General features: G+C 41.8%; 1 non-coding gene across 1 annotated transcript; it reads left to right on the top strand.

Moving 5' to 3' along the window:
- Positions 1 to 15,744: 15,744 nt before the first annotated feature.
- LOC130025651 (small nucleolar RNA U13) lies at positions 15,745 to 15,846 on the top strand. The gene has a single exon (XR_008792775.1). It is a non-coding gene; the product is annotated as a small nucleolar RNA U13 (small nucleolar RNA).
- The last annotated feature ends 4,438 nt before the right edge of the window (positions 15,847 to 20,284 follow it).

Raw genomic sequence — 20,284 nt, 5'->3', positions numbered from 1 at the left:
CCCCAAAATGTTTTTACATAAGCTTGGAAAAAAGGTTAGTTTTTCAGACTTTGATTTTAGTGGGGAAAAAACCCCAAGAACTAAATGACTTTATGTAACCTAACATTCTAAAAGTTTATTGATGCTCACATTTTCATTTACATTTACTACTTGTTTTATCCTTGTGAACTACTTTCAGCAGCTGCAATAGGATTCGATGGGAGTCAGAGATGAAATCCTGTCTTGAAAAGGAAGATGACTGTTATAGTCAAGTGAAAGGATGACTGGGCCATTCAAATAGATTTCGTAGCTAGTGTTCATAATCTATCACTGTATCACTGTATCACTATCATCCCGTTGTTCATCGATTTACTCGAATGGGTGCCAGTAACACCTCCATTTGTCCTAGCCTTGAGATTTTAGGAGTCTCTCCTTACTTGTCTTTCCCAATGTATTGAAGGCTCTTTCAGGGTTAAGGGAATGAGACCTGTTATAGTTACTGGTTTTGGCATATCGAATATGCCACGGGGAGCTTGCCAGGTTCTGCCCATGCAGGTGGGATACTCTTGGTAGCTTGCCAGGCTCTCCGAGAGGCATATATATATATATATATATATATATATATATAATTGTCACTGTCCTCCCGTTGTTCATCGATTTTCTCGAGCGGGCTCAGTAACATCTCCATTGTGAGACTTCTTGTTACTGTGTTTGGCATATCGAATACATCACGGGTGGCTTGCCAGGCTCTGCCGTTCGGGCAAGATACTCTCGGTATCTTGCCGGGCTCTCCGAGAGGGGCGGAGGAATCAAACTCGGGTTGGCCATGTTGGCTGCGTGCAAGGCAAATGCCCTACCGCTGTGCTATCGCTCCAGTATATATATATATATATATATATATATATATATATATATATATATTATATTTCTCTATGATTTGTGGAACTGTCTGAGCTCCATCAAACATGGTGTGGTAATTATGGAAAATGGGTAGGAAGTGTCTTATGATGTGTCTGGAAAGTGGCCTGGAGTGTGGCGGTGGTTGGGTAGTGGAGGTCATCTGCCAGGGCTGAGTCCCTTGGGGCGGGGAGGGCTCTCACCCCCCCCCCGGGGCGCCCCAATTGAAAACAACCTGGCGCACAGTCCCATAATATAACTATATTCTACTTAACTTTTTTGTTACAGAAAATATCAAGTATGGGTAAAGGGAATATAGTATAATCCACTTCCATAGATCTGTCACCCATCTTCAATAATTATCGATTTATGATCCATCTTCTTTCATCTATATTTCTAATCATTTTTTCAATTTTGTATTATTTCTAAACAGGACCTGCACATTATATAATTAACCTATAAATCCTTCATAATGTCATTAAAAGATAAAAAGGTAAAGGCCCTCCCATTGATCGTCGATTTGCTCGAGCGGGCCCAGTAACGTCTCCATTGGAGACTTTGTTGTTACTGTGTCTGGCATATCGAATACGTCACGGGGAGCTTGCCAGGCTCTGCCGCGGGCGAGATACTCTCGGTAGCTTGCCAGGCTCTCCGAGAGGGGTTGAGGAATCGAACTCGGGTCGGCCATGTTGGCTGCGTGCAAGGCAAACGCCCTACCGCTGTGCTATCGCTCATAGTTTAGGAATAAAGATATTATATGAAAAGATTTTAAAACTAAGTTTCATATTTTCAATATGAAGACGCCATTGGGCTACACTAGCACGTGACAAGGATGAATGGAGACGTTACTGGCACCCGTTTGAGCAAATCAATGAATAACAGGATGTCAAGTGATCATATTCTCAAATGTGTGTTTTTATCTATTTGTATTTTATCTTTTTGTTTTTATTAATAATTCAAAGGCATCATCATCGACAACAAAACAAACACAACCACCCTTCTTTACAATCTTCGCATCCCTCAGCCCAGCTCCAGACACTACCCCATTCTCCTTCCATCAGGTAATCTTAGTTCTGTTCTTTTGTTCCACTGGCTTATTCTAATTTTGTTTGACCAGTTCATCAACTTCATTTACCTTGCACACGTAGGTGAAATCAATCGATGCAATGTTCTTTTCTTTACTAACTTATTTTGCTTTGCATAATTCCCTCGAGTTTCTTCAATTTTACTGGAAAATTTTCTGCATGACAAAATCATGTTCTGTTTCCGGGCCACATCCAGTAATACTCAGGGCTTACTCCTGGCCCTCTGCTCAGGATCACTCCTACCAGAGCTTGAGGGACCAAATATGATGTAGCGGATCTAACACAGGTCATCTGCATGCAAGACCTTCCTTGCTGTAATCTGGCCCCAAGAAGATCTTTTAAAGTACTACGTATACAAATACATCTTCTTTAGCCAATCATCTTTTGGCACTTCGGTTGTTCCATATCTTAGCTATTATAAATAATGTTGCAATAACCCTTGCTGTGGATCACTGTATCACTGTCATCCTGTTGTTCATCGATTTCCTCGAGCAGGCACCAGTAATGTCTCCTTCGTCCTAGCCCTGAGATTTTAGAAAGTGCCACATTCGAGGCTCTTTCAGGGTCAGGAGAATGAGACCCATCGTTGTTACTGGTTTTTGGCATATTGAATACGCCACGGGGAGTTTGCCAGACTCTGCCATGTGGGCAGGATACTTTTGGTAGCCTGCCAGGTTCTCCAGAGTAAGAACTAGAACTTGCTGTGGATATCATTTTTTAAGTGCCAGGGATCAAACCCAGAGCGTACCACTGAGCTACACACCAGGCCCCAGTGTGGATATAATTTTTTGAATTAATGTTTTCATGTTCTTCAGATTCGTCTACCCAGAAGTAGAAGTGGATTGCTAAATCATATACCATATAGGGTTTGTGTGTTGGGCCATGCCTGGTGGTGTTCAGGGCTACTCCTGGCTCAGTTCTTGGGAATCATTGTTGGTGATGCTGAGGGCAACATGCAGTACCAGGGATCAGAGCTGGACCTCCAAAGCATTGAGGTATCTCTGCAGTCCTGGCAGTTTTATTTTTAGCCTTTTTAAGAAGCTACATAACATTTTCAAAATGGTTTCAAACAGTTTATATTCCCACCAACAGCGTAAGAATTCCTTGGTTGCATATCCCTGCCAAGACTATTTTATATTTTGATATGAGCCTTTTCGCAGGTGTGAGGTGGTATCTCATTGCGGTTTGATTTGCATTTCTCTAATAAGTGCTGTTGATCACTTCTTCCTGTGCCTTTTGGCCATCTGTGTGCCTCTTCGGAGAAATGACTCTTAATAGCTTCCTATTTTTAAATTGGGTTGGTTTTTGTTGTGGGTTTTAAACATTATTTACCTTGGATATTAGGCTCCTATCAGATGTATGATGTATTTTGTCCTATTTCAGGAGGTGTTCTAAAATGTGTTCTGCTAATATATTTTTGGCACTACAAAAGTATTGGGGCGGGAGCAATAGCACAGCGGTAGAGCGTTTACCTTGTGTGTGGCCAGCCCGGCCGAGTCGGGTTCGATTCCTCTGCCCCTCTCAGAGACCCCAGCAAGCTACCGAGAGTATCTTGCCCACATGACAAACCTGGCAAGCTACCTGTGACGTATTCGATATGCCAAGCACAGTAACAACAAGTCTCACAGTGGAGACGTTACTGGGGCTGCTCGAGCAAATCGATGAACAACAGGAAGACAGTGCTACAGTGCTATAAAAGTGTTGAACTTGATCTAGTTCCCATTAGCTTATGCTTTCATGTCCTTTGCTGTTATGGTTGAGTATGCAAGGACATCTCTAATGCAGATGTCATGGAACCTTTCACCTATGTTGTCTTCTGTGTTTTTTATGGTTTCAGGTCTTATATCCAGGTCTTTAATCCACTTCAAATTTATTTTTGTATGTAAAGTGTAATTCAGTTTTATTTTTTATATAATAGTTTTTCACACCATCTGCTGATGAAATTTCCCTTTCTTTTGTGTGCTCATGAGTCCCTTAGAGCTTTAGTGTTGATATATAGGTGGGATTGTTTCTGTATTCTTGATTCTGTTCCATAGATTCATGTGTTTATGTGTCTTTCCTTCTCTCTTTCTTTTTGTTTCTTTGCCACACCCAGCTGTGCTCAGGGGTTACTCCCGGCTCCGCACTCAGGAACTACTCCTGGCGGTACTCACGGGCTAGAACCTGAGTCAGCTGCCTGCAAGGCATGTGTCCTACCCGCTGTACTATCACTCTGGCCCCCCATTTGAGGGCTTATTTCTGAGCTCTTGATCTTATTTCACTGACTCATGTGTCTATTTTTACTTAATACCGTACAAATGTAATTACTTTGCTAATTTCCAATAGTTTCAAGTCAGGCAACATGATGCCTCCGTTTTGCCCGCACTCCCCACCCCCACCCCCCTTCACGATTTCTCTATTTAGGTCTTTTTTTGTTTGTGTATCGATTTTGTTTGGGGTGACACCAAGTGGTGGTCAGGGGCTACTTCTAGCTCAGTGCTCAAGTGACCATACAGTGTTGGGGACTGATCTGGACTCTTCCTTCCCACCATGTGAAGCATGCTTTCCAATTCTTTGAGTTATCCCTCTAGCCCTACTTGGGGGGGTCTTCAATGATTCCACACAACAGTATTTTTTAAGTTCAGTTTCCTTAAAACTTCATTAAAAATTTTTATAGGGATTACATGAAGCCTATATATTACATTTGGTAAAAAGGACAATCTCCACCCATGTACTTGCGAACTGTCTTTCCATCTCTTAGTGTCTTATCTTTTTTTAACAATATCTTATAGTTGTCATTAAATAGTAATTTACCTCATGTTAAATTTACTATTTTTGATGCAAATATAAATGTCATAATTAAATTTTTTTCCTGCTTATCATTTGCACATAGGAAAGCGACAGATTTTGTAGATTAATTTTGTAATCTGCCACTTCGTTATACTGTTTCAAGCATCTTGTTTACTTGCTTCTGGGCACACATGATGGTGCTCAGCACTTAGTCCTTATTCTGTACTCAGGGGTCACTTGTGGAGGTGATCAGGGGACCGTAGGCAGTGTTGGGAACCAAGCCGGGATTAAGTACCTTAACCGCTGCGCTAATATTATTTGTCCCTCAAATAGCTTTTAAGTGGAGTCTTTGTTACTGTGTCTGGCATATCAAATACTCTCGGTAGCTTGCCGGGCTCTCCGAGAGGGGCGGAGGAATCGAACTCGGGTCGGCCATGTTGGCCGCTTGTAAGGCGAATGCCCTTAAGGCCGAGCAATAGCACAGCGGTAGGGCGTCTGCCTTGCACGCAGCCAACATGGCCGACCCGAGTTCGATTCCTCCGCCCCTCTCGGAGAGCCCGGCAAGCTACCGAGAGTATCTCGCCCGCACGGCAGAGCCTGGCAAGCTCCCCGTGACATATTCCGTATGCCAAACACAGTAACAACAAAGTCTCCAATGGAGACATTACTGGGCCCGCTCGAGCAAATCGATGAACAATGGGAGGACCGTGGCCGTGACCGGGATATATTTATATGTGTGTATGTTGTATATTCATATAACCTTTAAATAGATTTACCTGTTCCTTCCCATTGCTTTCTCAGGATCAATTTATATTATATGGATTTCTCTTTCTTTGTTAAGAAATGTATTAAAGCACGGTGATTTACAAAGATATTCACAGTTGAGTTTTAGATATACAATATTGCAGCACTGATTCCACAACCAGTATAAACTTCTCTCGGTCAATTTTCCCAGGTTCCCTTCCATATCCTGCCCCACCCAGCCTGCCCTCTTGACAGGCGCCTTTCTATATTTGGTTGTTAAAGTTTGGGTCACTTGATTTCAGTTTTGTGTAATCTCCAGGCAGCTGGGGAACCCCTCAGCTCCCTCTCTCGCCACCTGTGTTCGGTGGTCTCAAGCTACTTCCCCACCCGAAATGGCCCATGCCATGGGTGAATGAAGGGGGAAACAAAGGCCAGGCTGGTTGATGATCAGTTGCCGTTTATTCAGTTCTCCCCACGCGGCTGTTCCAGTCTCACTAAGTTCTCCTTTCTAGTCTCACACTGCTCCTCATTCCTGTCTCCTTCTGTCTCTCCCACTCTTCTCTCCATGCTCCATCTCACGGCTGTGTCTCTCTAGTCTCTCAACAACTCCCCTGCTTTGGGGGTAGCACAGCCAACATATCAAAATCCCTTCCTGATCGCTGATCAGGCTCAAGTGCAGAAATACCACCTAGGGGTGTTTCTCCTCTCCTTAGCCCAATAACTTAATTAACATCTTAATTATCATCTTAATTCTACTTCTTAATATTAGTTCATTTGTATGGGCAAAATAAGATATATACATTGAGCTTGTAGGGTAGCTCTCCTGGGGACATCTCACTATAGATCTCAGACTACAGTGCTCAGGCCAGATTAATCTTTCCCAATCCTAGTAGGGTCCAAATGTAAATGTTACTTTTTGGATCATGACAGAATTTCGTCCATGACCATGCTCTTAACTTATAGTTAAGTATTATGGCCAGGCCATAATATTTGTTAAATATTTGGCCAGGCCCAAATTTGATGCCAGGGTAGCTCACTGCTTGCCGTGGGTCCATCCAGTCCCTTGTCAGGACCCTGGTTTGGGGGTGCTAGGAAGTAAGGGCGACTGAGGCTTAAATTGAGAGAACAGAAGTCCAGGAGTGAATATCACTGGAGTCAATTAATTCCCAAGTTACAAAAGCATAGCATTAACTGACTTCCTGTGTCTATACAAAAAGGACATTGCTCTGAATTAACTATGAAAATGACTTACTTAAGGAGAAGAGAAAAGCAATATTTATAAGTTAACAGAGTCTGATTAGGAGATAAAGGTGATTGACTGGTTGGGGAAGCAGAGCACAAAGAAAGAGGTTATAAATAAACACAGAGGAATAGGAGCACTGTGATGGGAGTAATCCAACAAACCTAAGCTCCCTGTCTCAAGGCAGAAAGGACAAACCAATGTTATCCTACAGTTGTTGACTCTGTTTTGGATATTTGACTGTCATTCCTTAACACCACCTTTGTACCTTGATTTCCTGACTGTCCCTGTTACTTCTCATCTGTCTCTTCCCCTCCTCCCCTCCGCTCTTCCTCCTTCCTATATACTCTGGATATGTGATCATATTAACTGGAGATAATATAGGTCCCCAAATTTGCAGTATTTCTCTATCACAGAGGAGAAAAGATCCTATGTAACAGTCCAAGACTGGATTCTAAAAGCACACGTAAAGTTTCCAGTGACTTTAGCAGACAAAAAGTGGTGGGGGAAACCCCTTTTCCTGCATCTTCAGAGCCAAGCCTACCTGCAGCCTGAAGACTTTCCCTGCAGTCGCCTGGCAGAGGGAGTCCTAGAATAGCATGGTAGGCTCTCCCTGCCTGCCTGGAAACCCAGGGCAGTTTGTCTTCACAATATGTGACCAGAAAATTGCATGATTCCATCTTTTCTTGAAGCTGAGTAGAATCCCATTGTGTATATGTACCATTAAATTAAAAAAATTATTTTAGGCACTGTGGTTTACAGTACTGTTAATGGTAGAATTCTTGCATAAAATTCAGGCCCCACATCCTCCACCAGAGTGTCTGCTTCCTTCTAACATGGCCCCAATGTGCCTGTCCCCCATCCTTATCCAAACCCCCCTTTCTTTTCTTTTTTTCTTTTTTTTTTTTTATTAAATGTATTTACTGAATCACCATGAGAGCAGTTACAAAGCTTTCGGGTTTAAGTCTTGGTCATACAACGATAAATCACCCTTCCCTTCACCAGTGCCCATTTTCCACCACCAAAACCCCCAGTATACCTCCCACCCTCCTCCCTCCCCCTTCCTATGTGGTAGATGATTTCCACATTACTCTTGCTCTACTTTGATTACATTCAATATTGTGACACCCGACGCACCATTATTATTTGGGATTTTACCCCAACACTCAGATCTGTCGAAAAGGCAACATTAGACAATTTGTCTTCTATTGCTAATTATGAATAGCATATGATGTTGCGTGGCTGCAGTAGCAGCTGCGCGATTTTGGAATTCTGAAATTTTAATAATTAAATCTGGAGGGATTTATCCTAAAAGCCACTGAGTTCCAAGATTTGTTTCTGAGTCTCTGGGATCATGACCATTAAGCAGCTTGATCAGTAGCCAGAGGGGTCGTTCGTGGGTGGCAACTTGGGTGAAACCCCCATTCTTCCCACCTGTGGTAGGCTTCCTTTTGAAGACGAGTTCAATTTCTATTGCCTTTGGACATTTTTATTCCCCTCCTATGTTTATATCACACATAAGAGAGACATATCATTCTGCATCTGTCCCTCTCCTCACTTAGCATGATACTCTCCAGATTCATTCACCTACCTGCAAATTACATGATTTCATTTCTTTCTATAATGGAATAGCATTCCATTGAGTTGTATGTCCAGTTTCTTTATCCCTTCATCCTTCCTTGGACACTTGAATTGTTTTCAGATTTTGACTACTGTGAATAGTGCTGCAGTGAACATAGGAGGACAAATATTTTTTCTGAATAGAATTTTTGGCCATTGGGGTAGATGTCAAGAAATGGAATTGCAAGGTAATATGTAAGCTCAATTACTAGTTTTTTTGAGATGTATCCATAATTTCCTCCAGTTGATATTTCTACCAGCAGTGAATGAGGGTCCTCTTATCCCACATCTGTGCGAATACTGGCTGTTGTTCTTTCCGATGTATGCCAGTCTCAATGGTATGAGGTAATAACACTGATGGTTTGATATGCAGTTCCATATGCCTTTTTTCATATACCTTTTGGTCATCAATATGTTTTAACTGAGGAAGTTTCTATCAATCTCTTTACCCCTCCCCCTTTTGGGGGGTATGTTTTTGTGTTTTGGGGTCACACCCAGCAATGCTCAGGAGTTACTCCTGGCTCAGGAATTATTTGTAGCAGTGCTCATAAGACCATATTGGATGTTAGGGGTTGTACCTGGGTCAGCCGCATGCAAGGCAAAACCCTTCTCACTGTACTATTTCTCTAGCCTCACTTCCTCTCATCTTTTGCTAGAATTGTTTTTCTTGTAAATTTTTATTAGTGCTTTTCGTATTTGACCGTCACTGTCACTGTCCTCCCATTATTCATCGATTTGCTCGAGTGGGCCCAGTAACATATCCATTGTGAGACTTGCTGTTACTGTGTATGGCATCTCGAATACATCACGGGCAGCTTCACAGGCTTTGCCGTGTGGGTGAGATACTCTAGGTAGCTTGCCAGGCTCTCCAAGAGGGGGGCGGAGGAACTGAACTCGGGTCGTCAGGTCGGCTGCATGCAAGGCTAACGCCTTACTGCTGTGCTATCGCTCCAGCTATTAACTCTTTTATCAGAGGTTTGGTGAGAAAATATTCTCTTAAGTCTGTGGGGTGTCTTTTCTACTCATTTTTTTTTTTATTGAATCACTGTCAGCTACTTACAAAGCTTTCATGTTTGAGTTTCAGTCATACAATGGTCGAACACCCATCCCTCCACCAGTGTACATTTTCCACCACCAATGTCCCCAGTATCCTTAACCCTCCCTCCCCATCCCACCCCATCCCCCTGCCTCTATGGCAGTTTCCCTCTTACTCTCTACTTATGGGCATTATGGTTTGTAATACAGATAATGAGAGGCCATCATGTTTGGTCCTTTATCTACTTTCAGCACACATCTCCCGTCCCGACTGATCCCTCCAACCAACATTGATTTGGTGATCTCTTCTCTATCTTAGCTGCCCTCTCCTCCAGCTCATGGGGCAGGCTTCCAACCGTGGAGCAATCTTCCTGGCCCTGTCTCTATTGTCCTTGGGTGTTAGTCTCATATTATGATATTTTATATTCCACAAATGCATGCAAACATTTTATGTCTGTCCCTCTCTTTCTGACTCATTTCACTTAGTATAGTACTCTCCATGACCATCCACTTATAAGCAAATTTCATGACTTGAACTTTCCTAACAGTTGCATAGTATTCCACTGTGTAGATGTATCAGTTTCTTTAACTAGTTGTCTGTTCTTGGGCACTCGAGTTGTTTCCAGATTCTGGCTATTGCGAACATCTACTCATCATTTCTTTTGTGGCAAGGAGGAAAATAGCACCAACATATCAGAGAGAGTTTCTCCCCCCCAAAAGAAGTCTCATGTGAAATAACAGGCTTCAGCCAGGAAAAAATTTCTAAGGAGAGCGGGATAGACACAGAAAGATTACATTCATCTGGGGAACATAAAGCAACAAAAAGGGAGATTAACACCCAGGAATGGCTGAGATTAGTACCAGGAATTTTGCTCCATGAATGGAAGGCCAGCCACAGGCTCTAGGTGAAAAGGAAGCTCAGATAGAGAAGAGAGTACCGAATGAAGGGTGTTGTGAGGGCCCTCCCAGGGTGGGAGAAGCATGCTAAAAGTAGTCGATAGACCAAACATGATTGCCACTCAAAGCCACTCTTGCAAAACACAGTACCCAAAAGAAGAGAGAGAGAACAAGGGGGAATATCCTGCCACAGAGGCAGGATGGGACGGGGGGGGGGGGGAATGAGGAGTGGGGGGGGGGATGCTGGGACCCGTGGTGATGGATGACGGTCACTGGTGGAGGGATGGGCACTTGATCATTGTATAACTGAAACCCCAGCACAAAATTTGTAAGCCTATAACTGTACCTCATGGTTTTTCACTAATAAAAAAAGAAAAAAAAATTCTAAGGTGTGGAAACTACCCTGGATGTGTATGAGAATGTGTGTGTATGACTGCTTCTGACTGTGTGTGGGGTATGTTCCTATGAATGTGTTTGTGTGTGTGTGTGTGTGTGTGTGTGTACACCCAGCACCCTAATTCTATAGTTAACAACACAGGAGCAGGGCAGCTCTTGAGCATAAAGAAACCAGAATTTCTGGCAGCCAGGCACCATCAATCTTGCTGGTGCAGGTTATTCTGGATTTCTCCCTCCATAGTAATGACAGTAAGGGCATATTTTTGAGGAGTACGTCACCAACCTTGAGCCAAAAGCTGAGTTGGTGGGAGTGAAGAGACAATTATCCAGAGGATTTTATCCTGGTAGACCAACCCATGCCAGTCTATATCTGACCGCTAGCAAACAAGCCAAAGCCCTGAGACTGAAAACTTCCTTGAGCAGAGTCAGTTATTTAGGAGCTTCCCTTCTGTACTCCCTGGCAGTCCACCAATAAGAGAGCTGGTGCTAATGACACTCACTGCAATCAGTAGATCAATATAAGAAAACTTCAATAAAGACACAGAAATTATACGACAAAAAAAAATTAAAAGTCCAGAGACTATAGAACTTAAGGTAACTGAATTTTTTTTTAAAAAATGACAGAAGTAAAAAAATGCAATCAGGAGCTGGAGAGTTAGTACAGAGAGTAAGGTTCCATCTTTCAAGCATCTCACCCTGGTTCCATCTGCATATGGCCCCTTGAATCCTGCCAGGAGTAAGGCCTGAGCACTGCCAGGTGTGGCCCCAAAACCGAAACCAAAATGGAATCAGTGACCTCAAAGATACAGTGGAAAAAATACGCCCCCACCCCCACAATACATACATCAGAAAATAGAATTTAAAATAATGAACATAAGAGCTACATGGAACAGCACAAAAGGAGAAATGTTTACATAATAGGGGTTCCAGAGAAGGAGAAGTGAGAAAAGGGGGGGGGGCAGAAATTTTATTTGAAGAAATAATAGCTGAGAACTTCCTCAAACTAAGAAAAGTTAGACAGATATAGGAACTAGAGTTTCGAACTAAATGAACTTGAACAGGGTAAGAGAGGTAGTACAGTGGGTAGGGTGCTTGTCTTGCAAATGCCAACTCAGGCTTCATCCCTGGTATCACATATGGTTCCCCAAGCTCCGGGAGTGATCCCTGAGCACAGAACCAGGAAGAAGTCCGAAGCACCGCAAGGTCAGGTGCAACTCCCCCCACCCCAACAAAAACAAACAAATCACAAATCAACAGACACTAAGACACAATAATTAAAATGGCAAAAATAAAAGAAATAAAGAATCCTAAAATCAGCAAGGAGCAAAGACTTTATGGAAGTTAACCATTTACATCCTGCTCCCCAGCCCTCGTAAGATTATCAGCAGATTCTCATTACACATTCTCTTGTCCAAAAGGGAGTGAGTGGGCATGATGGACACTGAATAGAAGTGCTCAGTGGAGGGTATCTACAGCCAAGAATGATTAACAGAACTAGGAGCGGAGGGCGTGGGAGGGGGAGGGGAAGGGACTTAGGGGTAATCGTGGGAGCATCTTGAAATCCTAGTGGAGGAGGATTGATGTAGTAGCACTGCAACTATCAAACAAGAACTTTAATGCTAATGTAATCTATGATCCCTTGATAAAAAAAACCCCAAACACTTAGCTATATTATCGCTTAGGTTTAAAGGAGGAATAAAAAGCATTTCAGAAAAGAGATAGTCATTATTTTAGCACTGTAGCACTGTCCTCCCGTTGTTCATCGATTTGCTCGAGTGGGCACCAGTAACAAGAAATTGTGAGACTTGCTGATGCTGTTTTTGGCATATCAAATAACATCACGGGGAGCTTGCCAGGCTTTGCTGTGTGGGCAAGATACTCTTGGTAGCTTGCCTGGCTCTCCGAGAGGGGCGGAGGAATCGAATCCGGGTTGGCCATGTGCAAGGCAAACGTCTTACCCACTGTGCTATCGCTCCCGCCATATTTGGAAATAAAAATCAAAATATGTAGGAGATAAGCAGAAATACCAAATACAATAGAATAAGGTCTATTTTAAAGCTTACTGATCTGTTTTAGTTTTGCCTTGCAATGCTCTGGGTTTATTCCCCATGACAGTGCCAGGCATGGGACCTGGCCCCTGTGCACAGGGGCATGCCCTCCAACAATCTGAGCAATCTTTCACCCACTGAAGTTTACTTACTTGGGGTGTGGGGGCGGTCTCCTCCACGGTTCTCCTCCTCCTGATTTCAGCCAACCTGACTGCTTATTGAATTTGAGGGTCTGAGGACCTGGAACTACCTGGATCTGTGGTGCTCTGTACTTCCTGCACTTATCCTGGTGCTGCTTGGGGCCTCCAGAGCTCTATCTGGCAATGCTAAGGGGACTGTGTGGTGCTGGGGACCAAACCAGGGTCAGCTGCATACAATGCATGTTCCTTCTCCATGGTCCCTTTCTCCATGGTCCCTAGTTCTTAATTTGATTGTTAAATTTAGAAAATTTTAAAATTCAGATATTGCCTTTATTCAGTTATAAATTTATATATTTCTTAAAAACAAAACCACATTGCAGGCCAGATAGTACAGGAGATAAAGCATTTGACTTGCAGATAACTGACTGTGGACTGGAGCAATAGCACAGCGGGTAGGGTGTTTGCCTTGCACGCAGCTGACACGGCTGACCAAGTTCGATTCCTCCGCCCCCTCGGAGAGCCTGGCAAGCTACCGAGAGTATCTCGCCCGCACGGCAGAGCCTGGCAAGCTACCCATGAAGTATTCAATATGCCAAACACAGTAACAAGTCTCACAATGTTACTGGGCCCGCTCGAGCAAAATCGAAGAACAACGGGAGGACAGTGACAGTGATAACAGACTGTAGTTTGATCCCTGGCACTGCCTAGGGTCCCTCAGCACTGTCAGGAGTGACCCCTGAGAACAGAACCAAGAGAGTTCCTTATTCCACTGTGACCCTATATATAATCACTATAATGACGTACAAAACACCATATTATTTATGTTGACATTTAGTATATGTACACATATTGGCATATTTTCTATTTCATTGTTTCAAGTAGTTATAATTTTGTGATATTATTTTGTTCAATCCTACATTTCACTCAGTGGGTTGGCCTATACCAATTTTTTAATTATTTTTTATGGATATGGGTCATGCTGTCCTGATTGTTTGGTTGAATAAATTTGGATTTTATTTCAGATATATATCTTAAGTGGGTTTCCAGATTCTACTTTATTTCTATTGAAAAGCTTCTTTTTACTTTAATTATCTGAATTTAACTCAGTTGGATTCACAATACAAAGCCTGTCAGGATAAGTTCAAATTTCTCCCCAGTTCTTCCCATTCTCATTGGATACTTTCTTCTGACCTGTACATGTGTAATTTTAGGGTGAGTCAGACATGCAGGCACCTTTTATGCACAAAATATGAATTCAGAAATAGTATAGCAGGTAAAGGCGCTTGCCTTGTGTGTGGCCAAACCCAGGTTTGATCCCCTGCACCCCATATAATGTGGGCCCTGCCAAGAGTTGCCCCTGGCACAAAGCCAAGAATAAGCCCTGAGTACTGCCAGTGTGGCTCCAAAATCAAACAGAAAACACCAAAATATGTTACAATTTTCCTTTCCTTATGTGAGGGGGGTGGGGAGCGGGGGGGGGGGGGGTTGGGCCACACCAGCAGTGCTCAGGGCTTACTCCTGGCTTTGCACTTAGGGATCACTCCTGGCAGAGCTTGGGAGACCATGTGGGATGCTGGAGACCGAACCTGGGTCATCTGCTTACAAGGAAAGCACCCTACCGGCTGGGCTGTATCTTCAGCCCAGTGTTAAACTTTCCCACCACTTTTACTTCCCAGCTCTCTAGTATCTGAAGTACATTTTCAATTGCTCTAGTTATTTTGAACTCTCATGATTTTTGAAGGTCAGGAATCTGTCCTCTTCAATTGGAGTTTCAGCCGCTCTGTACTGTGTCCTATCTTCAGGTCAGAAATCACAAAAAGAGGGTACATATGCTGCCTGAGCCCTTGTGTTGCTTGCGCCCATGTGGCCGAGCACATGTGGGCTGAGCACATGTGTTGCCCGCATCTCCCCTCTTGAGATATGTACTTTCATGCTTTCGTGTCTAATGCTAGGATGTGTGTAGGGGCTCTCTCCGCCCTTGGAGAAGCCCGTGTTCTCTCTTGACTATGTTACTCTCTCATTCTCTTCCTCTCCAAAACCCCCAAATAAAATCTATTTACTACCAAAAAAAAAAAAAAAAAAAAGAAATCACAAAAAGGACCCACCCCCAACCTCTCTTAACCTTTTCTCTTCTAAAATGACATCATTAAAAATTGCCATATGAGGCTGGAGTGATAGCACAGTGGGTGAGGCATTTGCCTTGCATGTGGCCAACCCGGGTTCGATTCCTGGCATCCCATATGGTCCCCTGAGCACCTCCAGGGGTGGTTCCTGAGTGCAGAGCCAGATGTGTAACTCCTGTGCATTGCCGGATGTGACCCAAAAAGCAAAAAAAAAAAAAAAATTGCCATGAGTTTTTAATGCATACAATGACTTTAGCTCATTGTAGCTAATTCTGCTTTTGTTCCTATTTTATACAAAAATTTCTAAATACAAAAAAACTATTCTGCAAGAATGCTACTGAAATATGAACTTATATTGCCAGGGAAGTGACACTCTCAGTTGAAACAAAATCCATTATAGTAATGTGTAAGAACTGTCAGAATGTGAATCCTAATTCCCTCCCGTATCATATCTTTTGCCTTTTACAACTGTACAGAACTCATCAGCTATACTTACCTTCTATCAAAATTCCAAACTTGTAATCTTTTAGCATTATCTGATTGATATTATTTGAAATTAATCTAATTAAATATCTATGGTTATAATTTTATATTTTCTTATTCATACAACACATACTATTTGAATAGACAATCTGTCTGATATCCATGAAAGTTGCTTCACTTACCTGGTTGCTCATTTTCATTAAATTGTTAGTTTATAGTGCAAAAATAGTAAAAATAAACTAAAATCAGGACTGATCTATATTCTGTATAAAAGAAACTTTCATCAGAATCCTTTTACAGTTCATTAGCATCATGATTGGGTGTTCACGTTTGTATGACATGTGCTTCCCTTAAATCATGTTACATACTTGGCACATTACCCATCTGACATGGGAAAAAAAGAGAAAATTTTATCAGATCTAACAATGAAACTTAACTCGTGGGGTGGCGGTGGAGAGATGGTATAGCAGGTAAGGCACTTGCCTCACCCAAGACTAACCAGGGCTCGAAGCTTGACAATACACATGATCCCCTGAGTGTCGTCAGAGTGATTCCTAAGCACAGAACCAGAAACAATTCCTGAGTGCTGCCACATGTGATCCAAAATGAAAAAACAAACAAAAAACCCAGAAAACACCAACTCATGGTGAAAGGCTGGAGTAAGGGATTTCAAGTCATCAATCAGAAATGCAGGAGCAGCTATATTCATATCTGATAAGCTTAGCTTTTAACTACACAAGATAAAACAAAGATGTATACTATATAATGGTCAAGTTCTATCAAGAAGATATCAATATCTCTGCAGCCAACACATGTTGCACTAAATATCACTTACTAACAAGTAATCTTACATAAGGAATATCTAAAAGATATTGACAAAAACAAAAATAGTAGATCTCAACACAATACTTACATTGATGAATAGATTATCTTTTCTAGACAACAAGGGAACAAAGCTTTAATAAAATCAAGTAACTGACCAGACAGACTTAACAGACTTTTAGAGAAACTGTGATCTTAAAAGAAATGAATACACATATTTTCATGTGCACGTGAAACATGCTCAAGGACAGATCACATGTTGGGATGCAAAAAAAAAACCTTCAATAAATTATAAGGAGAAACTGGATAAATATAAGGAGAAACAATTCTTTTTTCTGGAGGGCCAGAGAGAAAATCAATGGGCTGGAGTGCATGCTTTGATTGCAGGAGACCCTGATTTGATTCACGTCATTGCATGGTCCCCCAAGCATTGCCAGGAGCAATTCATGAGCACAGAGCTAGGAGTAGCTCCTAGGAAATACCTTCTGATGCTGCCCAAGAAAAATAAAACAAAAATTTATCTGGAGAACAATGAAAATGAAGAGATGAATTACAGCCATTTAGCAAAGGCCCTCCCGTTGATCATCGATTTGCTTGAGCGGGCCCAGTAACGTCTCCATTGGAGACTTTGTTGTTACTGTGTCTGGCATATCGAATTTGGCAAAACTGTTATAAAGAGGAAAGTTCATGATCAAAAAAATAAATAAATAAACCTTTTAATGGGAAAAAAATTTTAAATAGCTTACCTTAAAATCTGAAGGAATCAGAAAGAAAACAAAGAGGGTTGGAGGATAGAACAGCAGATAAGGTACTGCCTTGTATCAAGCCTTGTATCTCATCTCTGGTTAGATCCTTGATACCAAAGATGGTCTCCTGAGCCCCTCTAGGAGAGATCCTGAGCACAGAGCCAGGAGTAATTCCTAAACACAGTCAGGTGTGGTCCAGAACCATGCTCCCCACCCCTGCCAATAAAGTATCTGTGTAAGAAAAGGAAACAATTAGGGGCTGGAGTGATAGTACAGCAGGTAGGGCGTTTGCCTTGCACGCGGCCTGATCCGGGTTCGATTCCCAGCATCCCCTATGGTCCCCCGAGCACCCCCAGGAGTAATTCCTGAGTGCATGAACCAGGAGTAACCTCTGTGCATCGCTGGGTGTGACCGAAAAAGCAGAAAAAAAGAAAGAAAACAATTTTAAAAAATATATATAAATGAAGTAGAAATGAGAAAATCTACAAAGATCAAAAAAATCTAGAGTTGAGTTGAAAGAATAATAATAATGATAAACTAGGTACATTTTAAACAGGTCTGAGAAAAAATACTACTTAAGAATCATAACTGAGTGAGGTGAAATTATATTCCATGGAAATGTAAATGAGATTGTTATAAATACTTATTCTGCAAATACATAGATTTACTTAAAATATGCAATCTAGAAGAAACGGACTCAGTTTTGGAATCATACAGCCTTTTGAAACTAAACCAGATAGCTTGAACAGACTGACCACAAGTATAGAAATTAAAACAGAAATCAAATTTTTCCCTAAGGAAACTCTTCATCTAGCTCCAGATGTTTTCATTAGTGAATTCTGTCAAACTTTCACAAAGAATATCATGCAAAAAAACTTCTTAAACTCTTCCAAATTTGTAAAGAGTGAATGCCCTCAAATTTTATGACCAAAAATTATTATGACCAAAACTATGCAAACACACACACAAACACACACACACACACACACACACAAAACCTAGAGTGATATAACTGATAAACAAAGATGCCAAAAATCGTCAACAAAATTTTGATGAATTAGATACAGTAATACATCAAAAGAATTATACCTCATGACCAAGTGGAATTTCAAGGATACAAAGATTGTTCAGAATATAGTCAATTAATATACTACACCACAGCAATAAATATAACATGATCATATCAGCCTATATTAAAAAGCATTTAAAATCCATGTCTGATACATTTTGATAAATTTGTAATAAATGTCTCTATGATAAAAGACATCGACAAATCTGTAATTACTACATAATGAAATAGAAGACAAAAAGAAATGAAGGACTGGAGTGACAGCACAGCGGGTAGGGCCTTTGCCTTGCAGGCTGCTGACCTGGGTTCGCTTCCCAGTATCCCATATGGTCCCCTGAGCACCACCAGGAGTGATTCCTGAATGCAGAGCCAGGAGTAACCCTTGGGCACCGGCAGGTATGACCCCCCCCCAAAAAAAGAAATTAAAAAGTATCCACATTCTTGTATTAGAAGAGTTAATATTGTTAAAATGTTAATGTTACTTAAAGCTAACGAAAGATCCAAAACAATTCCTATAAAAATCCCAATGGCGTCTTTCAAGAAAATAAAGCAAACAATTATAAAATTTTGCAGAAACACCTGGGAATTCAAAAATCAAAAGAATTATGAGAAAAAAGAAAAATGAACACCTTACTCTCCCTAATAAAAGTATGCTTCAGGGCTAGGGAGATATTACAGGGGGTAAGGAATTTACCTTGCATGTAAATTGCCCCAAGATTGATCCCAAGGACCATATAAGGTCCCCTAAACGCTTCCAGGAGTGATCCCTGAGCGCAGATCAAGGAGTTGAGCACCACCTAGTGTAGCCCAATCAATCAAAATCAACCAAATAAAAAAGTATATTACAAAGCAGTAATAAATATAGAACTTGAGCACAAATTGATGCACAAACCAATGGAATAGTTAAAAAACACCCAGAAATAAAACCATATAGATGTGAACACATAATTTATGACCAAAGAGCCAACAGCATTAAATGGAGAAAGGAGAGCCTTTTAAAAATGGCGTTGACAGTTTGTAGGGCTCTTGTCTTGCACATGGCTGATTTGGGCTCATTCCCTGCATCTGATATTGTTCCCCAAGCCTGCCAGGGGTAATTTCTGAGTGCAGAGTAACCTCTGAGCACTGCTGGGTATAGCCCCCAAACAAAACAAAAAAATAAGAGTGTGTTGATCATTATTTATTGTTGCACTCTAAGATATGGGATCATCCAGGTATCCAATGACAGCAGCACCGCACGGATTATGAAGATGTGGTATATACACACAACGGAATACTATGCAGCTACAAGGAATAATGAAATGATGTAATTTGCTGCAGCACTGCGGTTGAAACTGGAAGATATGTTGAATAAAGTAAGCCAGAAGAAGACAAATGCAGGGTGATCCCACTTATCTGTAGCATATAGAATACTGGAAGAGGTATTGTAGTAAAGGGAGATGCCATGATGACCGTTTATCCCAGTGTTTAGAGAGAAGGACAGAGGAAAGAAGTCAAGAGACGAAGAAAAGAATGGGGAGCAATGAGTGAACAGGCATCAGGGCTTCAGTTATACTGGTGACATAAGTGAGGGGTATAACCATATATCCAAAACACAGACTCAACACTGAAAACATGAGATCCAAGTTGAAACCACAGGAACTTTATAATGGGCTTGTCAAGTGGACAGTAGGGCATGGGCTGGGGGTTGAGCGTGGAGAGGGAATTATGGGAACACTAATGGAGGGAAGCTGACGCTGGTGGTGGGACTGGTATTCAAATATTATATGCCTAAAACTCAACTATCAACAACTTTGTAAATCAGTTTTTTTTAAATTAAAAAAAATGGTAGTGAGAGAACCAGACTGCCAAATGAAAACCAAAGGGTGGGGGGTGAAAGCCCCAAACAATACCTCCTCCGAAATGAAATGAATTATTTAGCCACAGAAACAAAAATTACTGAGAAATGGATTGAGAGACTAGGGTTAGTACAGAGGTTGAAGCATACATCCTGCCTACTGGCTGGTGCTAGTTCCATACCCTGCACCATTCAGTTCCTTAAACACTTCTGGCTGTAGCCCTGGAGGTACCTAGCACTGCCAGAGTGGCCTGGGGTGATTCCTAATACCAGAGGGCCCCAGCAGTACTGTACGCTCAGTCTCTGGAAAGTTGACCAAGAATCACCGTGAGGGGATCTCAGATCTCCTCAGCA

The sequence above is a fragment of the Sorex fumeus genome, unplaced genomic scaffold (assembly GCF_029834395.1).
Source record: "Sorex fumeus unplaced genomic scaffold, SorFum_2.1 ptg000030l, whole genome shotgun sequence".
Taxonomy (NCBI): Eukaryota; Metazoa; Chordata; class Mammalia; order Eulipotyphla; family Soricidae; genus Sorex; species Sorex fumeus.
The sequence above is the reverse complement of the archived record's forward strand: the minus strand, read 5'-3'. Positions and strand labels throughout refer to the sequence as shown.